At 34.2% G+C, this 5,839-nt stretch overlaps 1 long non-coding RNA gene across 1 annotated transcript; it reads left to right on the top strand.

Annotated features, from left to right (window-relative positions):
- Positions 1 to 5,323: 5,323 nt before the first annotated feature.
- Positions 5,324 to 5,635, top strand: LOC122263360 (uncharacterized). Its single transcript, XR_006224080.2, has 2 exons — positions 5,324 to 5,364; positions 5,456 to 5,635. It is a non-coding gene; the product is annotated as an uncharacterized LOC122263360 (long non-coding RNA).
- The last annotated feature ends 204 nt before the right edge of the window (positions 5,636 to 5,839 follow it).

The following is a 5,839-nucleotide window of genomic DNA, read 5'->3' as shown; positions in this document are numbered from 1 at the left end:
AGTATATGATTATATTTAATGTGTATACATTAAATCTACATGCAAGATATATTAAAGATACGCATATATGTACAGTATATACATACACAAAATACGGAAGATCTATACAAAAACCCTCTCATCCCATTTGTTTTAATGAGCTTAGACTGAATTACCAAACGTGCGTTCATGAAATGGTTGTCATTTTTTTTAACAAGGAACAAACAAAACAACTGATTTATACAAAAAATGAACTATCTTTTGTTAGTGTTACCTATGACTGATTTTCTCTAATGAATTTGTCGTTTAGACAGTACCATTCATCCGAAACACATTAACTTGGAAACGGTTGGTAAACCTGAAGCAGCTGACACGCTTTTGTGTTCTTAAATACCACTTTCGTGACATGAACACGACATATACACAACATGGACAAAGGAGAATATGATCCAAAAGAAAACTTTTATCTGCGTTTTAAGTGCCATAGACTGTGATATATATTTGTTTTGGGAAAGGAAATGTTAATGTTACATAAATTGACTTATAAGGTTTCTTTATATAGGCCTACTTTGGTAGATATTCGGACGTTTGTCCAAATTGTGTGTGGATATGTTTATTTGTGCTGTGTGTACATATATGTTTGTGTATGTATATGTGTGTGTGTAGATAGCTATTTAGATATATACAGATGTACATACAAACATATATATGTGAAAGTAAATAAGATATGGTGAACAACATCAAAGCTTCCCGTAAACGGTCGTTTGATAAGGTTTTCTTACCTGCTGATTAGAGATTGAAGTTACCTGTTAGCGAGGGCTATTTACTCCCAATATGTATGATAGCATTTACTGTCTGGTCACATGAAGGCCGTTGTAAGATCCGACGTCTCTTCACGTTGCCCCTAACCCAAAAAGGAGATAGGAACAAGCTCTGTTCACTGAGGTTGACCCAGTAATCTCCGACACCTCTAACTGGCAACTTACCTCGGCATGAACATTATTCATATCTATATATTTTGAAATTAAAAATGTGACAAAAGAGACTAAGGTTTTGAATAAGTAGAGAGGGATCTAAAGCCTTTTGCTGGTGCTCCTTTATTGTACAGTTTTATTGTGTGATATAATAATGATAATTAATATATATACAGTGTAGCTTTTTTGTAATACTTGTGAGTCGTTGTGTTTGATTTGTATATATTGCGACTCTCTGTAATGAATATATTGTAGTGTAACGTGAGCTGCAATTACGTAATTTTGACGTGGTTATCTTTCGCAATTACCAAATTCAATGATAGATATACATATAAACATGTTTGTATATTAATATACATATATATACATATATCTATATATGTATTCATATATATACACATATATAATCTATATACGTAAATATACAAATAAATGTTAAGAACTGACTTCCATACTATACTATACTATACTCCTAAGACACAATACTGAATGCATTATCGTGGGTAGAAATTACAACTCGGTTACTTCAGTGAGAGATGACATAGCAATGACAGCTATAAAACTTTAATGACAATTTATAGCAACGACAGCTATAAAACTTTAAGCTCCAACAGCTTAAGGGGGCTGGCTTTTAAATGATACGAAATTGAAAGAGGTAATGAATGCATCACTAAAACATGTAAAATATATCCTACATTTAAAAACTGGGTCGAGATTAGACTAGCTGTTTGTAATTAACGGTCGTATGCTTAAACAAGAATTATGTCATTGCATACTTGTGTTCTCAACGTGCTTCACATGTGCATACGTCTTTTACTCTGTATGCTCAAACTTTCTGTTGTCAAAGATTTAGAAATCCAGAAGTGTTTTACACTATTTGTAACACGGGAATAAGTTGGTAAGCCCGTTGGTTAAGAAATGTTAATATGTGTTTCTTACATACCATGTCGGTTCCTGAATAGTTTGAAATACTTTCTAAATAGCCACGATTATTATACTTTCTCATTGACTTAAAAAATCAACAGCATGTTAACCACAATATAACTCATAAAGATTAAACTCAATAAGATATTGTGTGAAAAAGGGCACTATTAGGTGACCTTAGCCAATTATTTTGGCCATCTTTACACAAGACATTTACTACAATTTACTGCGTACGAGAAAAGCGGTGTCAGGTTGCCAGGTGTGCGTGAACTCTAAATGTGTTGATATGTGTCGCAATAACTTGTATCTTAAAGGAATCTTCAGTTTACCATACAAATGCTGTTGTATTCCCAATATTTTGTATGGAATGTATTCGAGTAAGAGAGTCGCATATGTGCTTTTTTTTATTGATTTGCAGTCCTTAGAATTTTGGGAGATACTATCAAGATAACATAATCTACTAAACAAGCCAAGCTACTAAAGCACATAATCATCAGAGTATGATATCGTGACATTATTTTTATCTATATACAAAACGCATCCCTTATTTTATTTGTATTTAAAACTAATGAGGATCACCTTCTAGGACAGGGATCGGCCACATTTTGAGTGCAACGTGCCAGAGTTGTGTAGATATCTAGCTAAGGATAAGTGATACTACTCATATGTAAACAAGATATTTATTTTGAAATCAACCACTTCTATCTAATACAAAAAGTAGTAGACCTACTCAGATATAATGCTACATTCCCCTTCTCCGTTTTCTATAAATCATTATCTTTACCAGTATCATTATCAGTATCAATATCATCGTCGTCATCAGCATCATCATTATTGTAATTATTACCTTTTTCTAGTGTGCACGTGGCGTCATAGTCAACCCCCTCGTGTGCCACGTTTGGCACGCGTGCCAGGGGTTATTCTTCCAATGTGTGTGTGGAACTTCTAGAGCCCGTATATTTTGTCAGTCACAAAAATGTGTGTTCTACAAGTGCTATTAATTAAACCTATATTAAAGCATACCGTCTTGGTATGAAGTATATGTGAGAAGTCCAAATTTTGTTTAAGTATACAGCCATTAGCGCCAAACCCCTATTTCTTGGAGGATAAGGAGAAGCTGGATTTGCGAAGCAGATGCTTCGCCGGGCTTATGTGGACTGAGGCGAGTCCGGCTGTGTCAGCGTATGCTGACTCACGAGAGAATGTGCTAACGCGTGTTGACTCGATGCGAGCTTTGGTCCTTACCCACCATACAGACCAGGCATGGCGTTGACCGCCAGGCGTCAGTGGAAACTCACGATCCTGGGTCGGGACTCGATCTGCCGACCACGGGGATGTGAGGTCGGCACGCTATCCATTGCGCTATCCTAGCGTCTAATTGCTTGAAGAAACAAGATAGCAACCATACGGTGTAACGTATTTTTCGTCTATTTCCAGTTTTGTTATCTATTGTCGTCATGACTTAGGTATTTCTTTATAATGAAAATATAATGGAAATACCCGTGGACATAATTTAGCATATGTTTAACATGTTTTATTTATTGGGTATGAATTAATAAGACAGGTTCATAATGATTTATTTCAGCAAAGAAAGTCAGATGTCCCAATTATACTATAAATCATATATACCATTGAATGAAGCTTCATGGTAATCTAATGTAGCCTAATTATTACTTAGTACTTGTGCGAATGATAAAATCTAAACGGAAACGAAAGTGGTACGAAATTTTATTTAGCTTACTGTAACGGTAGAGGACGTTGCAACGGTTAGTACCTAGTTACGTATAAAACGAGCTGGTTGGCTCATCATCAGTATGTTATATATGTATATATATATATATATATATATATATATATATATATATATATATATATATATATATATATATGTGTGTATATATTAATATATATATATATATATATATATATATATATATATATATATATATATATATATTACCGATGGTTAATGAAACTGTTCATATCACTGTTTCTCAATTTCACATTGTTTTATTGGAAATTATGTTAGAATATATTGACAATATCTTCGATCCCTGATTGTTTAATTTAGAACAAATGAAAGATGGTAGATTTTATAGTTTTTTCCCCTTTTCGTTTTTGCAGGTGTTTAGAGTAACCATCTAGTAGGTAGGTTTGCAATATATATATATATATATATATATATATATATATATATATATATATATATACATATATATAAATTGGAATTGGGAGTTGAATGTGGAATAAACTGAGTACGCAGGCCTAATTTAGGCCTCATCAAGCGGTCCATTGAACCATTGAATGCTCTAGGCAACTGTCAGCATAAAGGTGAGTTCATAATTAAAACACAAAGATATATACACATATATATATGTGTGTGTGTGTGTGTGTGTGTGTGTGTGTACATATACACAATGGATATCATTCATATTCTTTATGTATGTATGTATACCATGTTACAAAATGTTTAAATACCTAAATTGTGGAGCGGGACTTGGGTTAGATTCTGTATTTTTTTATTGTTATGGATATTCAATGGTATTAATGTTTATTGTATCTTTTTTATCTTTAGGTATTCCCTTCTTGTCACTCAGCTGAATTAACTGCAATTTAGCATCCCTAAATTATCGGCTGGAAAAAGAATGGGTATGTGAATACATGCTGAATGAACAAACAAGGTGTTTTCCTGCTCTTCCCTTTTCTTGTTTACAGGAATGGGGATTCGAGGTCACGAAGTCGCTCTTGCACAATATCGCATACCCACCCTCTATTTTGTCTGACATTGGCAGTGCTGCATGATCACCGAGATTGTTATACGGGAAATCGTCAAAGATTCGTAAACAATGACGCCACGTTTCCATGGCTGCGGTAATTTCCGGAAATCGTTAATTTGGCCATTTCAATAGGATAAAAGGGGTGATATTGTTCAGGCACTTACCGGTAATTTCCAAATTAATTGAATATAAAGCAATTGGGAAACGGTTTATAAGTTAGAAATGGTCATTAGAATACTGTGCGAATACGCCATTTCGGATCTTCCGGACATGGTTAGTTCGAATCCTTCGTGAATGAAACTTGGCCTACATTTTAAATTGTTGTAGTTTATGTATCAATGGGATGTAAAATTTCGCTTGTTTTCATCTTAGTTTTTTCCACATTTCCCACGTTTAAAAATACCAAGAATTCACTAACAGAAAAAAGTATCCCCCCATAAATATGTGTCGAGAAAACGGCGGAAAAGAGCTACGATGATCTCGCAGCATTGATTGTAAAGGGTTGCTAAATTGCATGGTATATAAATGTTGATAATTAATTACTTATCCTTAAGTATTTAATTATACTGTTGATTTATTATTTATATACGATCTCCCTGAGTGTAAAGCGCATGGTCGGAGGTGTTCCCTCACCTGTTTCCGAGCTATACATGTGGTCGGTCACCTTGCCACTGACCCTGCTCGCGTTAGCAGTACAATTTCACCTGCTCGTGAGTTTGTTTGTTTTACATTCATTTATGTTTCTTTTGTGTCTTGTATTACGTTCGTAATATGGATATTGATTGTTTTTATTATTTCCAGCTTTTTATTTTGTGATTTGTGTGATGACAATACGCCATTAACCTGCAAACAACCGAGTGTGCCACGCCCCCCTATCTTCTACCTGGCCGTGGATTGTGTGCTAATATTATTATTTTGGTGTCGGTTTAAAGAACTCAAAACTATTTGTTTAATGTAAATAAACTGTAAATATGGTTAAAACATGTGGTTATATTCATCCTCCCAATACAAACACGAAATCACCTAGAAAAGGACGTCAAATAAAAGAAAAACCCGTACACTGATCATATTTTTTTTTTTTTTTTTTTTTTTACGCCGGAGATCTTTGGTAAAGGACTGCATGATAAGAGTTTCTCCTATCTCATACATCATAGAGAGAGAGTCTATATTCGATGCTTTACTTGA

This window comes from Penaeus japonicus, unplaced genomic scaffold, assembly GCF_977035675.1.
Source record: "Penaeus japonicus unplaced genomic scaffold, GWHDUDI00000001_assembly GWHDUDI00000037, whole genome shotgun sequence".
Classification (NCBI taxonomy): Eukaryota; Metazoa; Arthropoda; class Malacostraca; order Decapoda; family Penaeidae; genus Penaeus; species Penaeus japonicus.
Note: the sequence above shows the minus strand (reverse complement) of the source record. Positions and strands in the feature narration are given on the sequence as shown.